The 26,593-nt window shown below is 40.8% G+C and overlaps 1 long non-coding RNA gene across 1 annotated transcript in view; it reads left to right on the top strand.

The window, feature by feature from the left end:
* Window positions 1-23,281: 23,281 nt before the first annotated feature.
* Window positions 23,282-26,593, top strand: part of LOC102210639 (uncharacterized) — a 117,187-nt gene continuing 113,875 nt past the window's right edge. Inside the window, exon 1 of the long non-coding RNA XR_311778.1 lies at window positions 23,282-23,396. This is a non-coding gene — a long non-coding RNA (uncharacterized LOC102210639). The remainder of the gene's footprint in view (window positions 23,397-26,593) is intronic.

Below are 26,593 nucleotides of genomic sequence, written 5' to 3'. Positions count from 1 at the left end.
ACACGTGGTCCTCTGAATGTTGGGCTTTCCTCTGTATTATTGAGGGTTTTTACCTTACAATATAAAGTGCCTTAAGGCAGTTATTGTTTATTCTTATAGTTTGTTTAGCAACTGTTTTTTGGCTTTTTTTGTGTAACTTCAAGATGATTCTGGAGGGATTTGGACCCCCTCGTCTTTACAGTTTTGCTTCAGTTCATTGCAGTTTGTTTATGCACAGCTCTCACATTTCAGTAAGGCTGAGGTCTGGACTTTGGGCCACTGCAACACTTCCTGTTGTGCCTCTGCTTTTATAGAGCTGCTCCTTCTTGCGTTTCACAGGACTGTTTAGAGTCTTGTGAAAACTGTATGCTGTGACGCATGATCGCATTTCTTGAAACAGAGTGAAACTAATTGGAACGGCATGAACAATAACCTGACCACTCCAATCCACCAGCCAGTGGCAGAACACCACAATCTGTCCAGTGAATCCTTTAGTCGCATTGTTTGCCAGGATGCTGTTTCCATTCATTTCAGTCTGAGTGTGGTAATGGCCGACCTCTACACTGTGATAGCAGCGGACCGAGGACTTGAACACAACCCACATGATTATGTGCTGATTTTCACATATTCTGATGAGACCCTTTGAAGAGTTTTAGGTTCTTGTTCATCATCATCGCTGTGATTTTTCCTGAACTTGGCCTTTACACTTCAGACTAGCTTATATCACAAAACCTTTCAGCAAGAAGATTTTGGGACGACTATTCACCGCTTCTTCTGTCTGGTTCCTTTGATGTTTTACTATTTTTCACTTCATGTTCTCCATTTTTAATTTGAATGCCTCCCCCACACAGAGATGCATTATCTTTCTCTTGCTGGCTCACGCACAAACGCACATTCGAGCACTCACACAGTCACACTCGTCTTCTTGCAATCCGGCTAAAGTGCTGCAGTATGATAGATCTGCTTGCCAGGTGTAATCTCTGTTCTCCTTCTCAACTGAAGGAGGTCTCATTCACTTCTGTCTCATGTAGGTTTTTTTGCTTTCACAATAAAAACTCCTGGCTGCCTGGCAGCACTGCAAAAAGTGGCTTCTAATTTTGAGACAAGCAAACACTGTGTCAGTAATAACAAATAACAGAAAGGGTCTGACCTTCGACCCTTTATCACAGGCTTGGCCAACTCCTGCAGGTTTTAGATCTCACCCTGTGTCAACACACCTGAATCAAATGGTGAATTTATTCCCAGGCCTCTGGAGAACTTCAAGACATGTTGAGGTCATTTGGCCTCTTGAGCCACGGGGCGATCGTGGCTCAAGAGTTGGGAGTTTGCCTTGTAATCGGAAGGTTGCCGGTTCGAGCCCTGTCTTGGACACTTCACCCGTTGCCTACTGGTGGTGGTCAGGGTAGCTCCAGTGTCCGGCAGCCTCGCCTCTGTCAGTGCCCCAGGGTGGCTGTGGCTACAACGTAGCTGCCATCACCAGTGTGTGAATGTGTGTGTGAATGGGTGGATGACTGGATATGTAAAGCGCTTTGGGGTCCTTAGGGACTAGTAAAGCGCTATATAAATACAGGCCATTTGAATCAGCTGTGCTGGATTAAGGACACATCTAAAACCTGCAGGCCTGGGTTTGGACACCACTGCTTTATCACTTAATCCACTGAAAGCTGTAAGGGTGATTTTACATGAATGTACTGATGTTGATCCAAGTAGAGGAAACAGAACAGACCATACAAGTGCTTCTGGAATTATCTGGGATTCTGTTCCCAGACAAGTCAACAAGTCCCCTGATGTAAAACTAGTGCTGTAGGATGATGTCGTTATCTTTACTTTGACTCATGCACATGCATAAGGTGTTTTATTAGAAGGCTGGTAGGAATAACAAATCTCTGGGTCTGCAGTCTATTATTTTTACAGCTCTCATAACCTTTACACCACAGAGCTGTCACTCCAGGTTCAATCCCCCGTTAATGGCTACATTTGCACATCAAAAGTATCATAACCCATCCATTAAAGGTTTACAGTCCAATGAATTCATGTCATATTTAATGGTTACATCACAGGGGAGGGAAGGGTGTAGCTTTCAATAAAGTGCCTAAAGTTCTGTCCTGGAGCCTGACTTGTGTTTTGTGAGCAGTTTGCTTTGTTCAAGCAGCAGCAGGTTTCTCTGCAGTGAAGCTGATACAGTGCTGCTTCTGTTTGCTAACTTGAGAGGTCGCATCATGACAGAGTAGCCGGTGGCTGGCAACAGTCCTCCAAAGAATTACTCACAGACTAATTGGACAGTGGTCACTGTAGACGATTTCAGAAAGTGTAAATAGTGCTGAGTCGGTACGGAGGAGTGATGAAAGCATTTGAGCAAAACCAAAACTAAAAGCTACAAATGTGTAAGTACAACCCTGCTTTTGTTTAAAAATAAAGTATTTACATTACGCTGCTAAATACAGCTGATTATTATAATTACTGTAAACAACTATTAAAATGAGGAAAAGAAAGCTAATTGGTGGTCAGGTATAAATGAACCCTCCTCCTACAAAACACGCGCACACAAACTAAAATACATTAACCTGGCGACAGAGACGCATTCAGGCCTGACCTCCAGCAACCAGCCCTCTAACCCACAGGCTAATTATAAACCTCATTATGTTCTCTCAGTCCGGTTCCCTCATCACATTAATTCTGCTATGTGGTCGGACAGAGAGGCAAACGAGAACAAAGACGAGGCCGGGTCTGTATACACAACTTCTTTCATTTTAACAGACTACTTTCTTCATTATTTGTTCTCATGGTTTAATTTTGAATTTGTAGGCATTGGACAGGCAGCGAGCTTGGCCTCGCTCTGCAGAAAACCTCCAAATGGAACATGAAATAAATACATAAAAACAAGCTGGGCTATTGTTCAAACAGCTTCAGATGTTCAGTGCAAAGTCTCGGGCACTACGAGCACTAATTAGAAGAGCAGGTTTGTCTTTTTCTGACAATATTTTATGTAAGTTGAAAACCTTCCAGTCATGGAAAAGGATTTTAGTCAATTCATGAGGCAGGTGATGTAAAGTAAAGTGAAACTCGCCACGAACCTCTGCATGTAATGCATTCCTACTTCACAACCATCTCTGCGTTGCTATTACAGTGTTATGTATTCATGGGCTTTATCTACTTCCCACTCTCCATTTCTGCCTCATACATGGACACACACACACACAATATACAGCAACAGATGAGAACTGGTTGAGTTTGGTTTCACTGCAGCTGGGGTTGGAGGTCTGATATGACACGTGTAGGTTGTACACCAGGGTACTTCAACAAACTCAATTACCCACTCTCTGTTTTTGAAAACAGGATGTATACCCGAGTAATCTTTAAACGAGCTGAAGGTGATGTTATTTATACACATTAAAAACAAAGAGATTCTTTCAAACCTTAAGAATCTTCCTATCAGTGTTATTTATTAATTATCATATATGTGAACAGAAGCTTCATATCCTCCATACATTTTGCTTCTGCATTTCACGATCCACTCCACAGATGTGCAGATTAGACTATAGATTCCATGTTAATCTGAATGGACTCATCTGTATGAGCGACAGTTGATCTGTGAAGGTTGTCTTTTGTGTCCTACTGGAGTCTCCTGACACCCTCAGTAGTGCAGAGAAGATGGATACAAATGTTGTTGGTGATGTTATAAATGTCTTTACATGTACAGAACCGCAGGTCAAGGCGATGAATCTGCAGCTGGAGAAGTGGAGGTTTTATGTTTCTTCAGTGCATTAAAATCATTGTTTTGTTAACGTGCTGCAGAATTTGTAATATGTACAGTGTGTGGATTAATATCTGCTTCAAACAGCTGACCTACTGATGAAAGTTAAGGCCAAAAGTGTCCGAACAATGTAGGTGGTAAATGTGGAAGATCAAGAATCCCAACTTTGAGAATATGAGTCTGGTTTGTGTCGTCGCTATAATTAGTAGGAGGTTATCTCTCTTGTGTTTCTCCTCATATTTCTCCCAAGTGTTTTTCAGCCTTTCTGAAAATAAGTCACAATCTGGACGTGTTCTGACCCACTGAATAACAACAACTGTAATTTAATCAAGCATGCACAGGCTTGGAGTCACTGATCCAGTTGGCACGAGGGGGTTTTCATAATAGACCTCCATCAGCACATTCATAAACACATTTCCCAGTTGATGAATTGTGTAATGTTAGTTTAGGTTTACGTCCTTTCAGGTTTTAGATTCTTCTATTGCTTTGAATCAGTTTCTGTAGTCAGGCTGATATCTTTAATAATTCACCGTACTGTAAAAAAACAAAACAAACAAACAACAATTTGTTTAACAAATAAGCTACAAAGTAATTTCTAATTATTTTAACCAATCCAAACGTAGCACTGTAAGATAGCTATCAGAGGGATGACGCGATAGCTGATTCGTCAGGCCAGGACTCTGCAGTCTATTCACTCCTGCAGGCCAGTGGACTCCTTCAATGATGAGGATGTTCACGTCCTGGACAGGGAGGAACGCTGGTTTGAGGGCGGAGTCAATGAGGCTGAAGAAGTCACCTGATGATGATGAAACGTTTCTCCCACTGAAAACGTCCAGATGAACAGAATCAACCTTTGGGATGTTCTCACCTGGATGATTGAGCGTGCATCAAGACAAAGGATCCTTCTGTTGCTGGTACTATAGGAGCTATATAGAATACATTTATTTAAAGTATTTATATAAAGTAAAATATAAGAGAGGCTGACAGTGCATTCATAAAGATCCTGGCCTGTCCATCCTTTACATTACTACCATTTTGTGGTTCCATCATTGCTGAAAGCGCTACTTGTTTCGTGCTCATGAGAAACTGTCGTTGTTTCTTTTTCATGGGTGTGTCTGTCTCCTGCTAACAGTGAGGTGGGCTGGACAAGCTGAGATGTCAGGAGCTCCTTTCTGGTACTTTCTGCATGTGGGTAAACCTCTGGTGTTGAAGGTATATTGATGGAAGTGTAGCACGCCGGCAAGCTGCTGCTCTGAGATCAGTTACGATCTGTGCTTTCTGTTGAAGTACAGTTAGCATTAGCATGTAAACAAGCTTACTGATTTAGAATCATAACAGGTGAGTTTCTTTTTGCTAACCACCCTGATTAACATGTGAAGAATAGAAAATAGGATGTGAGAAAGTAACTCCTGTGACATTTACAAGCAAAGCTCTGACAATAATGGAAAGGGACGGCTGCTCTTATCACATCTGTCTAATAAAACATTTCAAATGTGCTTAACCTTAAACATGTACAGCAGTCATTTCAACCCATTTTACATTGATGGGGACCATATTTTCAGCATTTTCACTGTGGATGCTCTATGCACATTTTTATGTGTAGTGAGGTGCTTTCACGTTATCCTGTTGCTTCTTTTTTTTAGCTGGCGATGGGTTGAAATATTCCTCCACGACTGTCAACTCACAAATAGTTTTTAGTAATATTGTAAATAGTTATTTAGTTATAGAAGTAAAAACATTTTACAATTCTTAAACTAGGAAGAACAATAGAAAGTTTGAAGCTGTCAGGGAGCAGAAATGTGTTTTGATCTGATCTGATTTATCCCAGAGGATCCAAGAGTTTTTGTTTTGTTGTTGTTGTTTTGTTACTTAATATAACAGGTAAGTAGATGATGAACTTTCTCATAGAGATAAAGTATAAGATCCAAAAAAAAGAATACGATTAATGAAGATTAAAATAGAAAATTAACACTTAGTTTGAATCAGGATGGGTGTACACAACTTTGAAACCATTTTCTTCTTTTCTATGTCTTGAATTTGTACTTGAATGTGAATGTGTGGCTTTACTAAACTGATTGTCTGGTCAGAAGTAGAGCTCTGTAAATCCTTTGCACTTCCCTGAATATACGAAGTATTGCTTTACTATAATTTTTTAAGATCTTCTTTTCTGAGTAATTGAAGCCATACTTACTCTGTGTTCTTCTCAACCCATGGTATGTCTCATCTTTATAGGACACGACAGTAAAGCTCTGTTTTATGGTTTAATCCAATGTTTTTTTTGGCCTTTGTATTTTAACTGAGACCTAATCAGGTTAACTGCAGGCTTTGAAAGCCTGTTTTGTCTTTGAGTGCCTAATTTGGCATATCTGTGTCTGACGACGGCCGCCTGGTAGCCTCTTCAAAGGACGTTCCAAATCAAATGCAAGTTATATTTTCACGTCAGTTTTTCTAAACGGTTAAAAATAAGCCGATTGTTTTATCACAGGAACTCACTTTTCTGAGATGATGTTCCTCTTGGTGTCTGTTCCACGACACACCCAAGTGGTTTTTGTTCTTAGCTTTTGAGTTTTTGTTTTCTTTTTTCTTTTTCTTTGGTGGTGGTGGTGGGAGGAGCCTTAGGTGGAAGCATGCGTAAAGAAACCATCTTGTAGTTTGCTATTGTTGAGCAAAGTTCAACTAAAGGAGTATTTGGCGCATTTAAATGTAACCAGAAAGGATCCCGATGGTCAGTATTTCACACGAGACTGCAAAGAAGAAAAACTGCAGAAAGATATTATGGTCACAATTCTTCTCAATTTTCCTGCTGTTTGACTTTTTCATATTGGCAACTGTCTTTTATAAGGTCAGCTGCAAATAGTGTCTATGAACGCCATTGTAGGCATGATCACCACCTGCAAGTTTTAAATATCAATGCAGGCTGCATGCTACCTGGCTCGTGCCAAAACAGCAATTTTACAACCGTTTTAATGAGTGAAATAATAATAATATTAAAAAATATAATAAGAAAAGATAAGATAAAACTTTATCAGTCCCAGTGGGAAATTTGCTGGGTCGCAGCAGAAAGTGGACAGAGCAGCAAAAGTTAAGAAAAAAACAATAGAATAGATTAAAATAAAACAGAATAAAAATACTATGTCACAGGCAGTGTGGAAAATAAAAAGTTCAATGTCAAATCTGAGAAAATAAATATGGATCTGTAATGTAAAAATATACACATATGTATGTAAGTGAGACTAAATTTATACACGTACACAGTGACTATATGTGTGTATATACACAGAGTGGATGTATAGTAAAATGTAGATACACAAACACACACACACAGGTACACAATGGAGTGACAAGCCTTGACAAAAGCACCAGAAATGCTGCAGAAAACTTGCACATTTTAAATTACACATGCTGCCCAGCAGTAATAGCTCAGTAATATCGCACAAAAGAGAGACTAAGCGATGGCTGCCGTGGTGTATTAATAACAAGGAAGAGCGTCGGTTACTTGTAACCAAATTCTAATACATTTGGGTAAAGGCTGGTCAAACTTTCTGATACATTTTCAGTGGAAAGTTTGATCAAACTACGGCTGTCAGTCTGTTGATGTGAATCCCAGCCGAAAAGCAAACGTGTCTGCTGTATTTTAATAAACATACAACTGTCATCTTCAGAAACCTTAGCAATATAAGAACATACAATTAAATGAAAATGTGCTTCTATGCCTTTTTCAAAATATAGCTGCTACTTTCACTGCCGTGCCTCTCATCGTGCCTCTGCAATCCTGGTTCGTGAATTTGTCAACATATTTAAAAGTATTTAAGCTTCTGCTGAGGTAACAGAAACATGAACGCTTACAGTACTAAACACTTATTCACTCTTTCAGTGGCCGAGGGCAAATACACACTGTTGCTATCCACCGTGAAATGATGGCGCAGTCCAAATGATCTTTGCTCAAATCCAATACTGGTGTTTTAAAGTAACTGAATTCTTATCATATCACAAGGTGAAACCTTAATGTACTTGCAATCATGTGAGAAAAATGAGTCAAATCATAAAAAGGACAAACAGTATATTTGTATTCTTTGTTATAAATCACTCTGTTTTGTGCAAAATGTGACTCAGACTGGAATAAAGTTTAATATTAACAGGAAACAGACTTTAAAGCATCTGTGCTTAGTTTAATATTGCATAAGAGCGCTACAGTGCAGAGAACAGATGATCCTCCTGCGTAGTTACCAGCGTTTAATACTTGTTCCTACTCTGACAAGAGAACATTTTACTTTTATCTGATTCTTCCTGCCCTTTGAGATTTGAGTTGTGTTAGACATAAAATGTGAAATCCTTTATCTGTATTTTTATCTCTGGTGCTTTAACACAAGTTGGAGATATTTAACTTTCATAAAGGATAACAGACTGTGTATTTAAATGGCTTTAAACCCAAACTTTTACTTGAAGAACATATTGGTTTGGGATTCTTTATGAACTAAATATTTGTTTGTAAGCACAGCTAATGACTAAGACTCCAAACGCTTTGGCTTTCTGTTGGAGTCCTGTGCGTTATCCATTCTTTTCGTTCAATGCGAGGAACAAAGAAGTTTGAATTTCTGAAACGAGCTTTAAACACCAAAGATTATCCAGTTAATTACATATTATCTGAGACAACAGACAGCTATGGGAGGACCAAAAGAGGCACATGCTCAACCACTAAGCGGGCAATTACAATTACTATCAGTTCCACAGCTTTACTGATGAGGAAAGTGATAATGGTGACAATCACAGTGCCTAACAAAGCATCAAGTAATCAGAACTGGCAATTGGACCCTGCAGCCACGAGAACAGTGCTAACAAGGTACCCCACAGAGAAACAGGCAGAATTCAGGTATGTAGGACAGGAAGTGTAATCAGTCACATGAATCTCAGTGTGGATCTATTGATGGTTCCAGAAAGGCGGAGATTTTGTCAGGTTTGAGCAGCGGATGCTTGAAAAGCTCAGCTGGTGAGATTTTGTCACCTCAGAAGATGACAGAAGATTCAGGAAGCGGGTGAGCTTTGATGCACGACAAACATGTTTCCCACTTCATGTCACTCACCTGTGTGTTTTTATCACACTGTAGGAAAATACGCACCTTCACATTTACAGAAACGTGCCATCGATGCATCTGAAGTGGCATCTTGTCTAATTTTGTCTCAATGAGTTATTCTTTATTTAGAAGACAATGAATCCTGGTCATCTTTGAAATCAGCTGCTTGTTATCTGCTCTCCTTAAACACAGCGTGACGCCTGGTTAGTAGCAGTCACAGTGCTGCCTTTGTAAAGATGTCATTACAAGTCTCATTACTTCCACCGAGAAGGTTTTTGGTACCTTGCGTGTCGTCGTGTAAACACAATAGCTCCAAAACCTTTGAAATAATGTGTACATATATATATATATATACATATATATTTATTTTTTTCTCAGTTTTGGTTTGGCCTCATTTTGCAACCCAAATTTGGATTCCAGTTTGAAACTTTTGTTTTGAAGTTGATTGAACTGATCAAGGTCCAGTTCTTGTGTAGTTTGAAACACAACTTTCCCGTCCTCAGGAACGGCGTCTCGCCTTTGCTGCTGACGAGGCTGCAGCGAGCAGTAAACTGAAGGGCCAGCTGCAGGTTCTGTATCAGGTCTTTGCTGATTCAGTTTTTTCTTAAAGACGTGGCTCTCTGATACTCTTCATAAATGGTAGTTTTGGATGAGTTGTGGTCAGTGTCAGGTGGCTTTAAGAAACAAAATAAAAGCTCTGGTGTTTGTTTGCTTCATAGCTGTAGTTCCTGAAAATAATATTATCCATTTATTATGCGATTCTATCAAGTCGTGGCTCACAAACGTTGAATGCAAATGAATTAATTTATCTAATAGAGTTAAAGTCACTCAAGTTCCATCTCGTCTCAGCGCTGTGCTCCTGTTTAAAGCAGCGCTGATTCTGTGTTTGCTTTGGTGACATTTATTGATCCAAACAAAAAACTTACTCTTTTGTTAAGTGATTTGGAATTACGTGAATGATTTTACAGCCCTTTATAGTGTAATTGTTCTAAGTTTGGATCCATTATTCCACCTAGTGGCTTGGCAACAGCCAGCTGTGAAAAAGCTGCGCGCTCACTGAGCTTCGTTCCACCGGTGGATCATTGATCTGATCACAGCATCTGCTTTAATGATGAAACAATAAATATATATTTTTTAAAAAGCTGTTGACCAGAAGAACAACAAGAGATTAGCAACTATTGTATTTGTTTTCATATTTAATACAGAGGAAGAAGATAGAAGGAAGACAGATGTGTTGTGCTGCATTAAAAGGATTGTTTATTTTCATGCATACTCATTTATGTTTAATATATTCGTCTCATTTTAAGGTCACCTGTGAAAACCCGGTAAGCTGTGAAAGCCACCGTGGGCTTGCCTCATGCATGCTGCATCACATAAAAAAACAACAACATACAAGGAGCAAAATTCTGATTTGCATTTTTAAAAGCAGAATCTCTAAAAATGTCCATATTTCTGTGACTTGGTGCCATTTAGGCATTATACACAGTGTTTAATGAGCTGGCACGCACCATGAGATTACTTATGTCATTCCTGCATAATGTCACAATGTTCCAAGAGCTTCTTGTAATGTCAGCAATGTTTCTTTCACAGCCCCCATAAATGTTCAGTATAGGTCAGGTGACAGTGGAGGAAAGTCCACAGGCGTCTCCGCTCAACTTCTCTCCAATCACTGGTAAATATAAACTAGGGGTGGTTAATATCACAACCACCCTTCTAACCTTGTTGCATTCAAACTGGATGTGGCACCAAAACTACATCAGGTAACAATGGATCAGTGAGTCCTGAAGACAAAGAAGGCGATACTTGTTAAGTGTTAACAGCTGTTTACAGCTGATGCAGTAGGTGCTCTGTTGCTGTGTGAATCCTTGTGAACATGGATGCAGAATGCATAGCTCGTCTCTGCAGAATGAGGTATTTCTCCTTAGCTGGGATATCCTCAGGAAGTGTTTGAGACGCTCAAACACTAAACATCATATTCAGCTAATTCTGTATCTCTGATGACGTTATTGGTCTTATGATCTGAGGCCATGATCAGGATCAGGTTGCCTCAAAATGTTATTGTCTTATTTCAAAATAAAGTCTCATTTTTTGTTTTTAAATATTTCTAAATGTTTCTAAATGCTAAATATAAACCGTGTGATTCTGAAAATATCCTGTAAATTTCCTTATAGTGTCTCTAATAATATACGATATTACCTTTAACAACTTCTTACGCTCTATGAGAACAATGTCAACTGCTCTAACTGTCAGCGTCCACTACACACAAAATTAATGTCATATTTTCATTTGCAGCCCAGGGCTCAGTGTGATGTTTTATATTTACTGTCAGCTCTTAACTCAGGTTATGTGCTTTGTCCTACTAAGTCAAGTGATGACAGGGCAACTAATGAGACAGGAGTTACGCAGCTCCGCCTCCCTGCCTGTGCTCCTTCTGTTCCCTCCTCCTCCTGTGAGGAGTCAAGGATGTAACGTGTGAATCCTTGAAGCCCAGATGGCTCAGTGGGTGGTCTGAATACACCTGAGTTTTGCTGTCACACTGGAACCCCTGATGAGATAAAGGACTATGTTTACTGAAATAAACCCACCTTTGAAAAGGCGACATCATGTCGACCTGGTTTAAAGGAGGCTTACATCTGGGAGACATATCAGCATATCAGCCTCCTGCTACCTGTGAATATCTGCGTGTTGCAGTTTGCCTTAATGGGTCTCTTTTTCCCTGTATATCTCATTTGCATGTGTTTATGTCTGACTCACACGGTTACGTAGCCATGCAGGCTGCAAGACAGCTTGTCTGCGAAAGACAATAATAAGGGGAGCAAGTAAATATAGGAACGGTTTCCATTTGATCTTCCAAGTCCTCTGTGCTAACTGTGAGTGAAGCATTGTGCCACAAGGACTTCTCCATCTCTCTGTGTCCTCTTCTTCCACCTGCTGGTAGTGAATTAGACTTTTTTTTCCCCAAAAAATATTTTTCTGGTCCTTGACTTTCAGTTGATGCTGCAACAAATCTCTAAAAACTGCATGTTTCAAAAAGAATGGGACAATTAGCCACCGTAATGATGTCCTAAGCACAAATCTCTCAAGAGGTCAGATTGAAGACAAGGCAGTCTAGGATCCAGGGATCATCACAGGGTCATTATAACATGATAACATAACAATGTCTAGAATTACATAAGGCGGGGGTTTCCAGTCTCTGTTTACATTTTGAATAATAAATTTCACACAGGCGTGTTAAGATGTCTGATGTTTGAGGTAACACATGTGCATGCTCGTGGCTGACTATCCAGGCGCTCAAATGTCAAGAACGACTGCAATGAGGGTGAAAAAAGCAAGAAGAAATGAAAGAAATATTGTAGAAGAAGAAAAGATCAACTCTACAGTATATTTCGCCTTCTGCAGAGAATATTCAAAGCTGCAGAATGAAAACTCAAGAGCTCCTTTGACACTAGGCTGAGCTTAGAAGAATAACACTCAGCCTGTGTGTCAGGGATCGCTCTTAATTACCTTCAATCTCAGCACCACAGTTTGTTTCCCAGACTAATGACTTCGATGGGGATTAAGCACTTGGCACGGTGCTAATTAGCCCACTAGCACTCCCAGGGCATCTAAATGGGAGCCTCAGACAAAAAGCCACCAACCAGAAGAGGGTACAGTTATTTGGTTTTTGTTTGTTTTTGTTTTCTCATTTCCACCCACCTGACCTATGACCTTTATGCCTAAATGGTGACCACGCCTCCCATTATTTAGACATAGAAGTAGGATAAAGTGATTAATGTGTGGCGAGATTCCAGTAATGGCCACGAAACAGCATCCTTTTGGTTAACAAAATTTGTTTGCACCTGAGAATGACTACACGAAAACAAGTTCCTGCTCGGCGACATCCGGTGTTGTGCAGCCAAACCCAGATGCCAAGTGAAGTCTGATTTACAGACACCAGGATCCGACTATAACAAAACCAGAGCTGCTAAATGTGCTGTAACAGTGCCAACACGATGATTCCACTTTTTCACAAATCTGCAACCAGAACGAGACGAAGGCGCCATCAGAACAACAGACGGCAAGTGCAGCTCCTCGTAAACGAGCGCTGATTGGAGCGTTAGAGGAGGAGTCGGGGTTACTGCTGCTGTCAAACGCAGCTTTTCACTAGGAACTCCCCATATGATCTGTTAAAGTACACATGAATTACTAATTAGACTGAAAAAACAGCACAGGTGTCGTTATTTACCTCTCTTTTATTGTATTTATGATTGATGGTGCATTTTAATGCTTTTCTTCACAGAAAAAATATGAACGCACGTATTAAAGAGCCCTCACACCTGATAGTCTAAGGACTGCTCATCGATTAGAATAGAATAGAATAGAATAGGCCTTTATTGTCATTGTACATGTACAAAAAAATTGTGGTTGACCTACACCAATATATGTTGGAATAAATTATAAATGGCAGACAGGAGAAATGTGTACAACCACGAGGAAGGTATACAAAAATAAGAGGCACAGTGTTCTGTTTCATTCCCTCCAAACCTGTTCATCTGTCTGAAATCTGCCAATAATTAAAAAATGTCCCGTACCACGATAATAAAATATGCTCTTTTTTGGTGGCAGTGTTTTTTTGTTTTTGTTTGTTTTCGTCTGAAAGGAAGGATTTCCTCATTCTCAGTTCTTTGATTTAATTGCTGCTGTGGTGCAGTCGAACCCTCAGGAGGGTTGAGGATTACGCATCATAATTAAGCAAACTCACAAAAACTGCTGCATCCACTTAGAATCGTCAGAGCCAAAGATCAAAACTGTGGGGCTTAATTAAGCAATCATCCCTTTTCATGCATTCTCCTATTTTTAATTCATTTTCAATACTATTATGTATGTCAGTGAAAAAACAGCTTATTTCAATTCTCATATCTTCCAATGAAACTAAAACACTTACCTGCATGCACGTATTAGACAGCTGGTTGAGACATTTGGTTGGCTGTAGTTGCAAAACACAGATGAACGTGCATAATTCTAAGATTCAGAGTAGTTCTGGGGCCTGTGCACGAACATTTATTATGCAGATATTTTTTAATGTTATTAAATGTTTTTTGATTTTTAATTAACAAAAATCCACCTTTTTTTTCCACAAAACTGCAAAACCTCATCTGACTCTTATAGGAAAATCTGTTCCATTCATTGTTCATCTAAATCCATCTATAAATCATACACCTTATTTTTCGGACCATAAGGCGCATTAAGCGAAACAAAACAGATAAGTCAAACTTTACTGAACTCATTCTTCTTGCTTCCTCCACTTCCATACCATTGATTTTTTTTTTTGGGTTGTGGCCAACATTTTGTTGTTATTAAATGTGCTGTATAAATAAAGTAAAGTAAAGATACATTAATGCTGAATCCTCTGCAGCTGCTCTATTCCCATGTTGTTGCAGTATATTAATAACTAACCTCGTATTGTGGATGGATTATCTCAGTTGTTCTCCTGACTGAAGTTTGGTCCGTTTACAGCATCCTGCCATGTGATTGCATTTGTCCCTAACCATCAGGAACCTTCACGTTAACTTTTATCGAGGGGAAAAAGGTTAGCGTTCATCCTCCAGCTTCACTGTGTTTATGTTATGCTAACATAGCTGTGTCGCTAGCAATCACGTAGCACATCACTATATAGCAGCTTCAGTAACCCTACAAACGTCACTGCTGTTTAGTTTCCTGTCTTCATTTATGTTGGAAGTGATAGCAGAGCTGTACGTTTGCATTTTTCAGAAATCTCTCAGTCAGAACATGCTATATCAGCTGTGTCCCAAAACGTACACTTAATGGGATCGGTAGTCTCTTAAATTAATGTCTGGATCTATAATACTTATACTTAGAATCAATAAGTATATAATGTTTTTATTAAATGAATAAGTACCCAGCATTACATGGGATAGGCTACAGAAAAAACAACTCCCCATGTGCGCGCGGATATGACCGTAAATACTGGGGGTGTCCTTATTCATGGGCTGCATCCTCCTGAGGCCGCATTTGTAGACCGACATCACAGCGACTCCTCTGAATCCAGCTGACTTATGCGTCCTCCTTTTCCTGAGATTTTTTTTTTTTTTCCGCCTGTCCCATTTGGTTCTTTAGCCGTCAGAATTGTTGTCTGAAGACCAACAAGGATACCCAATGGATTTACTTTGCCAAATGGATCATCGTGGCATTGCCGTATTGGTCCATTTGGTCGATCTTTGTTTTTATTATTTATTATATTTTATTTTCAGATGTTACAGACGGGACAGACATGAGTGAGAGATAGGAAAGGGAGAAAGAAAGAGGAAGGAAAGGAAAAACAGAAGGGGAGAGGGACAGTGAGAAAGGGGGGGAGAAAAAAAATCTCCTGGATCACCTGTTGAGAGAAGAATAGAAAACAAGCAAAAAAAGACAAAAAAAACCAAAGCAACATACTAAACACAACACCATCGCATTAATCTAGCTAAGTGTAAACAGCAGTAAATACTAAATATTCAATGTTGTTGTGCAGCACGCAGGACAGATGTGCTTCGAAGTAGCAGCCAAGAAAGGTGTAATTTGGGTCTACGAGCAGTGAACACCCGTGTGTACACCTGTGTGCATACCTGTGTGGATCAGCATGCTTGTATTCCAAAGGTTTCTCCATGTAACGATCTGCTAGGGAGTGTGGGGGGGCCACAGCCCCGTCCTCCAGGGTGTGAAGCAGGTATGGAGGAGATCAAAACTCCAGACATCCAGAGGCCCCCAGAACACAAGAGACCAAGGAAGACCAACAGAGGGGCAGCCGCGCCACTGTTCCAGTAAGAGCTGAGGAGAGTCCCAGATGAGGGTTCACTCAGCAGCCACGGAGCAGAAGCCAGGGGGAGTTGCAGTGACGCGCCCATGAGCTCCGCCGGCCGCCAGCTGTGCCTGAGTGACCGAGCCCCAGGCCGAGATTTGAAGGATGGGTCAGAATTCATAGTGCGGCCCAGCCAATTCCAGTTTCCGACAATGGCAGCAGCTACTTAGTTGTAATATTACTCTTATTACTCTTTCTGGGTCACAAAATAAACTTTAAACATATTTTCAGCCGTGTAAACTTCAAATATCTGCTCGGTTTATCAAGACATCGCATATTTGCAAAAGTGCTCCGACGTTTTCGGAGACGTCTGTTACCCACCCGCTCGATAGCTAGAGGGCTCACTGGAGCTGGGGAGAGCTGCGAACTCGGTTTCAGACCCCCGCCGTCTTTCGCTACTCAGGTTAAACATGATATACAAGTCACTCGGATAACTTAAAAATGTTATTGTTTGGATTTTTCCGGTGTTTTATTTGTTCCTGAGTAAATCGGTTTGGCTGAGATTAAAGTTATTAGATTAAATAAAACTTTATTAATCGCTCGCTTGGGTTCCTCCGGGATTTTCACACAGCTGATTAAACATCAAACAGAAAGCTGATTAAAGAGAAGAGTGAGATGGTCGAGAATTTACACCAGTGTCCTGTTATATTTTAGTAGCAAGAAGCAGACGGCTGAGTTTATTAAACTCCACTGAGACAGCGGTGACGCAAATCTGTAGGCTAAACCGTCCCATTTCACAGCCTCGCTCTTCCGGCTGTCTCGGCCTTCGAAGGACCCGGCCCACGTAGACCGCGAAGGCCGGGTCCTCCGAAGGATGCAGCCGACGTTTTGGGACACAGCTATCATGTTTAGGTGGAAGCTAGCGAGCTAACTTCCTGCTAACTTCTAACTCCGTTAATTGTAATAAATTCTGTTTTCATGGATGCCTGGATGTTAAACTTAATTGTTACACCTGGTAAAGCAGCAACGCTGATCATTTTATTAAAGATGAAAGAAATTAGACAGTTTTTAACTCTTCGTTTGACTTTGGGACCTGAACCGGGGGAGTTTAGGACCCAGATTACTCCGCGAGGCTCCTGACTAGCCGTAATGTTCCAACAATCCATCAAGCGCTGCGGCTTCGTAGCTTAGCAAAGTCGGACTTGTCGCGAAATCGATCAATGTAGAGCAGTGTCACAAACCACGGAGGCCCCAAAAAAGTGCAATCAGCCGTTGAGTTTATTAACAGCCCGGAGAAAACATCAACATATGTCTTCTGACCAAAATACATGTTGTGGACACTTATGAAGCAGCAGTGGGGTACACGGCCTCCCACGGCGTCAATGACAGATTAAAATAGGTTCCAGACATTAGTCACAGTTAGTTGTACATCTTGTACATCTTTAATAGCTATAAACAGACATAGAACTTCTCATTTTGATAACACCTTCCATACAAGATAATAATCTTAAGCCCTCAGAGTGTCTGAGGGCTGGTTATCGCCTCCAGTCATCTGTTACCAAGTAACTGTTACTGTTACCAGTAACAGTTTGCTCGTGTTTTTTTGGGTTTTTTTTATTTTTATGGGCGATCGTTTTCAGGCTTCAAGTAGCACCATTATACCAACATTTCACATTGTAGACATTGTTTTAGGCGTATTTGACCAAAAGTTTGACTGAAAATTCACATGCAAGCTTTTTTCAAGGCTGTGGTATTTGCCCGCAAACAATACCTTTCAGCTAGCTAAAACAGAATATTATGCTATCAGCGAGCAACATGGCTAATGCCTTTCACACAGCTTTGTCTCAACTCCAAAGAGCCACAGAAGTAAAAGCTCATAATAATAATTGAAACAATCTTTGAAAAAATGACTTACCAAGCATGGCAAACAACTCAAATATGTAGAGCAAAATGTTCTGAAACGGCTTCACTTCAGCTTCGATTGGAGCCGTGTTGGGGGCGGAGTCTGTGAATTTACTCTATTGGTGTCATAGCCCCTCTAGGAGTTCAGAGTTAAGAGGTCAAGAGTTAATGTTTCCATTGTAACACCTCCAGATTTGACAGAGAAACACTCATTTTTAACACTCGGTTTTAAGTAAGTAAGTAAGTAAGTAAAACTTTATTTATATAGCACCTTTCACGATAAAAATCACAAAGTGCTTCACAGAAGCTAAAACCTAAAAATAAAAATCAACTAAAAGCAAGTTTAAAAAGATGGGTTTTTAGCTGTTTTTTAAAAGTGACCACTGAGTCCACAGATCTCAGGCTCAAAGGGAGAGAGTTCCACAATCTGGGGGCCACACTATCATTTTACACCTCAGACTTACATTAAAAGAATGTGACTCTGCTTAGAGTAAAATTAACTCTACTTTTGCAAGAAGACTATTAACACCAAAAAATTTAACACTTTTGAATTTGCTGTGTACTAATGCTGAATGACATATACAGGTTTGGGAACAACATTTGCTTCCACCCAAACAATCTGTGTCAGGGTCACTGCTTAGTATTTCAGCAAACCAGCACCAGTCTGCATTCTGAGCTGGTTCCATCAGTAGCCTGCCTGCAGTGCAGTGCACTTCTGTATTATAATGCTTCCAAAGGCCTCGACCAACAGTTTTCACTGTTCAACAAGGATTCTCACCAACAGCTTGTTCCTACAGGTTCTATAAAGTAGATGGTAAGTACAAGCGAGCCTGTTGTCATAGTTCCCATGTGAGATACTGTAGAACTGCACTGATGTAGAACCTGATCATCCAAAGTAGAATCCAGTCCTTACCAGTAGCAGATGTTTTGGTAGAAAACAACAGAACAGCATATCAGGCAAAGGTGAGTGCGAGTGGATATCTCCCGGATCACATTTACTTTTTAATTATTATTTTGATGACATGAAGCTTTGAAATGCTGCACTATTATTAGTACCAACCCCTGCAAACACTTTGTAACTGAAGGAGGAGTGGATTCAACGTGCCCATTGTCCCGATGTGTGTCCAGCGCTAGTTCCAATTTTCATTTCATGCAGGATTTACTTTTTTTCCCCTGTATGGCACATCTTACAACAAAAGAGTCATCAAAAGAAACTCTGGAGATGACACTGGCTTGAAGTGAATCTGAAGCCTACTGTGGAGAGAGTGAAAATGAAAGCTGAAATGTGCGATTCCCTGTGAGACTCCTTTTTATTCTGCAGCATTTCCACCACAATGCTCTGGAGGAGGCCAAACAGCACTTTCTGTCAATTAAATAGCCTGTAATCCAGGACACCATGCTGCTGTCCACCTGCTTCACTTTGTGCTTCACCCAGAGGAGCTGAATGGCCCTGAAAACAGTGCAATCAAAGAATGTGCTTGCCATCTTGCAACCACCTCTCTAGGTGGGATTAAGCCCTGCGGAGCTGGTACATGATGAAATTGTCCACAATCACTACGGCCTCTGCTGAACAACAATAAAGCACATTTGAAAAGGATATAGATTTTGATTAGTAAAACCTGTCCTCACTAGTTCAGTATATTTACAGCGTATTTATTCTTTGCGTTTGCTTTTGCTGGTTCGTCCGACCTTCATTTCTGAACACACATCAGCAGAACAGCAGGATATAGCCATGAAACACATCATTTCAGCAGCTTTTCATCTGCAGAACTGTTTTATCAGAAATGATCACGAGCCAAAGTATTCATTTCCATAAATGATCTTATTTCCTGTAATCAGCATTTAGAATAAAATATTTAATACTCCTAAACTGTGACAAAAAATTGTATGAGGTATGTGAGGATGCGTGTGTGAAATGTCATGAAAAGCTTTATATGTGATTTTAAACACAACACTTCCCTTGTTTGGCATATTTCTGTATTTTCCAGTTAAAATGAGGAATATGACGTCTGTAAAGAATTGCCTTTTTCTTCACTCGCGCTTATCTTCAAGAATATTACTTCATCTTATCAAAGCCGGGCCATGCTTCGTCTGTAACACACTTATTATGCGAGCCCACCAAGGTAGAAATTCATATTCATTAATCAGAGCCTTCTGTGAGGTTCGAGAAATACACTGAAACAAACGGAGAGCGGTGGGCGTCCTGAGCTCGATAAGTCTGTGCAGCCACGTTCAAAGACTCGACGTATGCACATAAATTCTCATTACATTGTTATCGCAGCGTTGATGTCATACGCCCATAAGGATCAGTAATGGAAAACATAAACCATTTTCTTAATGTTTGTTCAAAACTAAAAGGGCTCGCTGATTTAATAAACATTTGCATTCTGCTGGCTGTATGAGCAGATAAGAAGTCATAAACTAAAGAGGCGATCGATCACGTAACTCGCTATAAGCTGATGTTCATATTGGCAGGAGGATTAAGCCTCACTGAATGTGATTAGCAGTTTTTGTATTCATTCGTTCCTTCTCTTGTTAACAGTTGCTGACCAAGATCGCATTTTGTTGTTTTGTCTTTGATATTTTTCCAGCAGCGTGTAAAACTCGCCTCGTGCGTCCAGGATCAGTATGATCAGAGGAATTTATTTATCTGTAGCAATTCTAATGTTTATGAATGTTCTCATTAAGTCTCCATCCGTGCGATGAGTGGGCAGGCACACAGATAAGGTTTTTCACACCACAGCTTCACATGTGATGTAGTGATGGTGACACGCTGTCGAATGAGATCAAGTTCATCAGGTTCGAGTGAGGTGAGAATCGTTGTGCAAAGATCCCTCTGTGTGTCTGTGAGCTTGTGCTGTATAGCATTTACTATATTACCTGCTCATCTGCTGCTGGGATGTTTGTGTGATCACTAAAAGCACCTGAACTGAACTGACACTATGCACTGTGTATCTGTATGGACTTCCTCCTGCTTTAGCTTGACAAGGTTGTTAAATAGGTTTTATCTGGTTACCTGTGAATACAAGCACAACATAAAGGCTTTCAAAAATTGAAAGCTTTGGCCTTTGAAACCAGCCAAGAGTGCGGTGCAGTGGTTAGCATGGTCGCCTACAGGAAGACGGTTCTGTGTCCAAAGCAGCTGGGAAGCTTCTGCGTGGCGTTAGCATGTACACGCCCTGTGTACGTTTAGATGCTCAGGGTTTCTCCTGAAGTCCACAGACATGCATGTTAATTATAAAACGTTGAGGCATGAATGTAGGCTCTGGGCTCTAACTGCCAGCAAAACAGCAGTCAAGGAAAAGCACACATTTTGCAGAATGTCATTTTTTTTAATGGTCATAATATTTTATATGCAAAGGTTATTGTCGTGGGACTCAAGCTCATCTATGGATTTACTGCCTCAGGATTCAGCACATTCAACCAGTCTGTGAAAGTAATATATGGTGAAGATAATGAAGGAATAGAAGCGATAGTTTAGTTTAGTTTAGTTTAGTTTAGTTTAGTAATACAAAATATGTATTTTGTGTACTTTGAAATCATCGCTTCGTGATTTTATCCTAGCAGAAAAATGTGGTCGTGATAAACAGTTTACTTCCAACAGCACAAACTTTTTTAGATGACAGACAATTTTACCAGTTTTACTGATCATTTCAAAAGAAATTCTAGTAAATTGCACAACTGGAACCTAAGATGACGCAGTTCTCTTATTACTGTGGCTGCGCTGAGCATCTTGTAAGCTAATGAAATATTTGTTTGTGATACACGGTTGGTGCACAAACAGCAGGACGTTGATGGCAGTGCCATAAGGTTCGAACCATGAAAATAACAGAAACGTTGCCAAGATATTCTTATTTTTATTTCTCTGTTTGAATGAACAAGCACTTTTTAACCCTCTGTAGAATGCTGTTGCCTTCAGGGAACACACAGCGTGTCTGCTTATTGCACTGTTCCTTAAATATTTTATTTGCCCATATATGGCTGGTAAATTGTGAATGGACTGGTTCTTTCTCTGGCCCTTTTCTACTCTACCTTAGCAATTAAAGCACTTTAACAACTTGCCTTATTCACTGGAGCAACAGCACCAACAACATGTGTAATTAAATACACACAGGGAAGATCGCTATTCAGTAAAATCCATGTTTGACCTTTGACCTAAGGGTTGGACAGTCCTTTCCAGAACCACATCTGCATGGGACACATCCATTTTCTTCACCTTATCAAGTTCAGAGTCACGGCCAACTTTATTTTTAAATCTGCTTAAGTGGAAAATCTATATTTTAAAAAATACACATGAACATGTGAAATGTATCTGAAGTGTATTTGTTTGTAAAATCATTAATTTCATTTATTTACTAAAATAACATTTTTGGTTCATTGCCTCGGGGCAACGTTTCCACTTTTGTCTACTTTTCTTAGGGCAGTAACACTAAAGCAGTGCTTCTAAATGCTGCCCCCTGCAACTACTTATTTTGGGTTTTTAGGTGCATCACACATGTAATAAATCACTTGTGAGGCTGTAATGTAAATAACTTATCTAAGAGTCTACGGTACATGACCCGGTCCATGATCCCCTCAATGCCATGAAGCTATCCTGCACCCTTTTCCTGTTTCCGCCTCCATACTCTGGAGATGGTGTCATTTGGCCATGTACAGCCTTCCTCTTCCTCCAAACATGGCAGATAGAGCTTGATTTTGTTTTCATGTGACCACAGCACTTTGTCCCAGTCATGCTTTGAATGATTAGATGCTCATTTCTAAACTTAAGACGGGCCGGTACATGTGCCTTTTAGAGCAGATGGGCCTCGGGGCTGCCATTACAGCGCAGTGTGTTATCAATGGTGTTTTTGGTGACTGCAGTCCCAGCTGCCTGCAGATCAATAGCAAGCTCCTCCATGAAGTTTTGGGCTAATCCACCACTATTCTCATGATCATCATTGCTTCATGCAGCAAGAAATGAAAGGAGCTCCAGACTGAGAGTGACTGATGGGTCATTTATATTTCTTGCAGCAAAGTAGTAAATGCACCAGTAGTTGTCACCTTGTCACCGAGCTTCTTTCCGATGGCTTTGTAGCCCATTCCAGCCTTGTGCAAGTCTGACCTCCTTTGACAGCTCTTTGGTGTTGCCCATGGTGGCTGAAATGAAGGTTGGAATGGAAGATACTGATTCTGAGCACAGTATTACAGTATTTCACCCATGCAAATAAATGTATAACTGTCATGTAATTTTTTTCTGGATTTTTGATATTCTGTCTCTCTCCATTAAAATAAAAACTACCATAATTAAAATAAATAAATAAATATTCATAATAAATACGGACATTTAATACCACACAAGGGTCGTCAATATCAACGGCTTAAAGAACTGAAGTGTGTATGTTCATATTTGTGAGCCTGGTTCTGCTGGAGGTTTCTTCCTGTTAAAAGGGAGTTTTTCTTTCCAGCTGTCGCCAAAGTGCTGCTCATAGGGGGTCGTATGATTGTTGGGTGTTTCTCTGTATCTATTATTGTAGGTCTACCTTACAATATAAAGCACATTGTGGCGACTGTTGTTGTGATTTGGCGCTGTGTAAATACAACTGAACTGAAATCAAAGCAAATATAAGTGGGCAATCTGCTGCGATCGCCTCCACGTTTCATATTAAACTTCACGTTTACAGCGTAGTGTTCTCGTTCGCCTCCTTGCCTGTGTTACATGAATGCAGCGAGTCCGGGAAACAAGTTTGACACTCGGCCCGGTGACCGAGGTTTGGGGCGTTGACTAAACTTTACTCAGACCAATCAGAGTGTCGGAATTCACGGTGAAACTTTGTAAACAACTTCTACACGCTGGTTTAAAGCTCGTCCGCCGTATTTACTACGAAACAGCGCGGTGGTGCTGCAGCCGAGAGACGCAAACGACTCAAAACAGGTGAGACGCAGTTATGTGTGTTACACGCTCGCCGTTTTTGTCTCCATTCTGTGTTTGTGTCTCGCGCACCGTGCGCGCGCCCCCGCTGTTTGTATGCGTGCTGTCGTTACTCATAGTAGAGTGGGTGCAAAAACAGCTGTCATTTCACGCGACAAGTGGAGGAGAAATGCGCGCTGGGCGTTTGGAGACAGTCCAGAAAGACCAAATGTAACCGTTTTATGTGGACGCGTCGCCAGAGGTTGCCTCAATGTATCGAATGACGTCGCCACTATATGGTGAATTCCAGTCCTGAGTAGGAAACAGCTTGTAGCTGCTGCACGTCTGCATTGGATCGTTTCGGTGTAGTTTGAGCAAAGTGTGTCTGTTGCATCACCTAAAAGCATGATTAGCAAGACTTTTCATCAGTCGGTGGGATTTGAATTCAATTTTAGAGATTTCCTTAAAGAAGAGTGGGCCACTCTTGCTTCCCCTCTTCCTGTCGACATGTATGTGTGTGAGGCAGCGAGAGAGCGCTTGGTCCTGGCCGTTTAAATTGAACAATCCTTGATTTCTCGGAGTAATTTCAACGAGCAGGCTAATGATGGAGCACACTTCTGTAAAAATCACTCAGCATTTGCCCGCCGCCTGAGTGAGACAGACCTGTTATTAGGCTGCTTCACAGCCTGTGAATGCGTCAGGTTGCTATAAGAGCAGGTATCAGGAGCTGCTTACTCAAATGTTTCAGAGGAAATTTGACTCTGCAGGACACGAGAAAGGAGTCACGCTGAGAAATGTTGAAAAAGCTCCTTATAATGTATGAAAAGCCATAAATCAGAGTCACGAGTCAAGTTACACCTGTTTCTCTAATTTCATTTAAATATGCGACTTTCTGCGTGTGTTTCACACTAAAATTTACGGACTCCAAGTTTAAACTCCGTTCTTGATCTGCGAGCTCCAGTGGCGAGAAGGAGTACTGCCTGCTGTGTTACTGTTAAGTGTGAACAGCCTGCTGTAGACTGCGGGAGACTCGGTTCAGAGCGGATGTGGGCACAGCTTTCGTTGTGGAACATCAACATCTGCATGCTCTGTGTTCCCTCAGCACGCCCACTGCAGCGAAGGAGGAGCCGAGACAGAAGGGGGAGGGAAAAGTTTCCTGTCAGAATGGCTGAGAAAGTGAATCAGGTTAAGTTCTGGCAGGCAGTCAGACCTGGGGGGGGGGGGCTTCAATTTTTGACTTTTTCCGCTGTAACTTCTCTGGAAATGTGACGCATTTCATTTTGTGGTCTGTGAAGTTGATTTCTTGATGGTATCATGCTCATTCTTAGTACATTTCTGTTTTGAAGAAGTTCATCTCAGCTGTCTCCTAACAGCGTCCAAAGCTTAACAGTTGCTGCAGTTACTTGTCTGCATGCGTCCTTTGCCTCTTTTTACGGGCAGTTTTTGGTTTGCTGATGTTGTTTTGGATAGAAAGCGACACCACGGTAGACAGGGTCAAATATAAACCCGAAGAGTAAACTTGTGGGTATATTTTACTTGGAATTATTGAGTTGCTTACACTAAACTGGCAAAGTTACATGTTTAACAGAAACAGAACAGAGAGACGTGTTTTTCACAAGTCTTTTCCATATAATGAAGACTGTCCAAATATGCAGTTTCCCAACGTTAATTTGGAAAATTTCCAAATGCTGCCACCAGTTTCCAAAGATTATGTAATTGTGAAATTGTGCAACTAATAAAGGCATTATTTTACTCTTTAAAGTTACACAAGAAAATCAGCCCACATGTGTTAGTTTGATTGTTGTCGTCTGGCTGCCTCAGTTCACACAAGCTGTGTGTCAGCTACCTGTTACCACTGAAACTGATTCGGTAGATCTCAGGGAAATTCTGTGAAATTACCCATCATCTTATCTGGCCCTCAAACAGAATCAAATAATTAAAGTTGAGAAATGATCCCCGCAGTTTCACAATTGCATCGCTTTGTTTCTAACGTTTTTAGAGCGAGCAGGCCGTGTCATCACGTAAAAACTCCACCTATGTCCCAGTTTGTTCTGTTTTGCACGTGACGTATCAGCTGCCGGTAAGTGTGTGGGTTTTATAACAGCTGGACTCACAAGGCGCACTGTGGTTTTGTTGCATTTGCATGTCAGTTAAAAACAGAAATACTCTGAGGAAATACGAGTTTGTTTGTTTTTTACGTTTGATAGCATTCACCGCAACATTTGATTTATAATAAAAGCTTTATCGCTGTTGGAGTGCCCTTTAAAACTATTGTTGCTCATGACCTCAAGCAGCGATCAGACTGTTGAAGGGGAAATGAGAATTGTTTGTTTTCAGGTTGGGCTGTTAACCGCCCTGACAGTACATGAAGCACGCTGACGTCATCGTTTCCCATCGCAGCACCTAAACACAAACAAATGTCAGCTGTGACTTACAGACCGCAGTGTTTTGGTGGTTAGATTGCTTTGAATACACAATGTGCCGACCCCCGACGTAGGTTAGACGAAGATAACGATCGTACGTGTTGACTCGGTGCCGATGTTACATATAGAGAAGAAAAATGAGGCAACACAAACACAAAGGGTAAAAGGATAATAGAGAACCATATAATAACATTCTGCATTATGTATCAGTTATTTTTGGCTAGTTAACGAGTGAGTGTGAGCGACGAAGAAGCTGCTTCCTGCAAAATACTGTTGTGGTGATACGCATCAGTAATGAAGTTGTTGACGTCATTTTGGAGTTTCATCTTGAGTAAAAAGTTGCTCTTCTGGGAAGTCACTGTCATGGTTCTTGTAATATCACAGATGATGTCGATATCAGCTGCTTTGGTAAAGCGGCTGATCTCCTGTGTGTATTTCTCAGAAAACAGTACTTTGCCAAACTAAACGGCTTGATGGTGTTTCGTGATGCTGCTCGATGTCGGCCTGTGAGAAACAAAGATGAGTAGTAACGACGAGTCGGTGTGAGAAGAAGTTTCTTTAAGCGAAGACTGCTGGCATGTTTTCAGTGGAGCAGGAGGAGGAAGAGGAGGCAGAGCGCGGTTGGATTGTGTCTTCCGATGTGTCTACTACACAACTGGACTGGGATCTCTGAGATTTAACATCTGCTCTGCAGGAAAGAACATCTCGCTGATGCTGATTATTCCAGCTCACATCCTGTAGGGATGCAGTTACATGAGTTACACTTTAAAGTAGGGCTGGGCGATATATCGAGTTTTT

Source organism: Pundamilia nyererei, unplaced genomic scaffold, assembly GCF_000239375.1.
Source record: "Pundamilia nyererei isolate P.nyererei 1_Seehausen unplaced genomic scaffold, PunNye1.0 scaffold00060, whole genome shotgun sequence".
Taxonomy (NCBI): domain Eukaryota; kingdom Metazoa; phylum Chordata; class Actinopteri; order Cichliformes; family Cichlidae; genus Pundamilia; species Pundamilia nyererei.
This window is presented reverse-complemented; position numbering and strand designations above follow the sequence as displayed.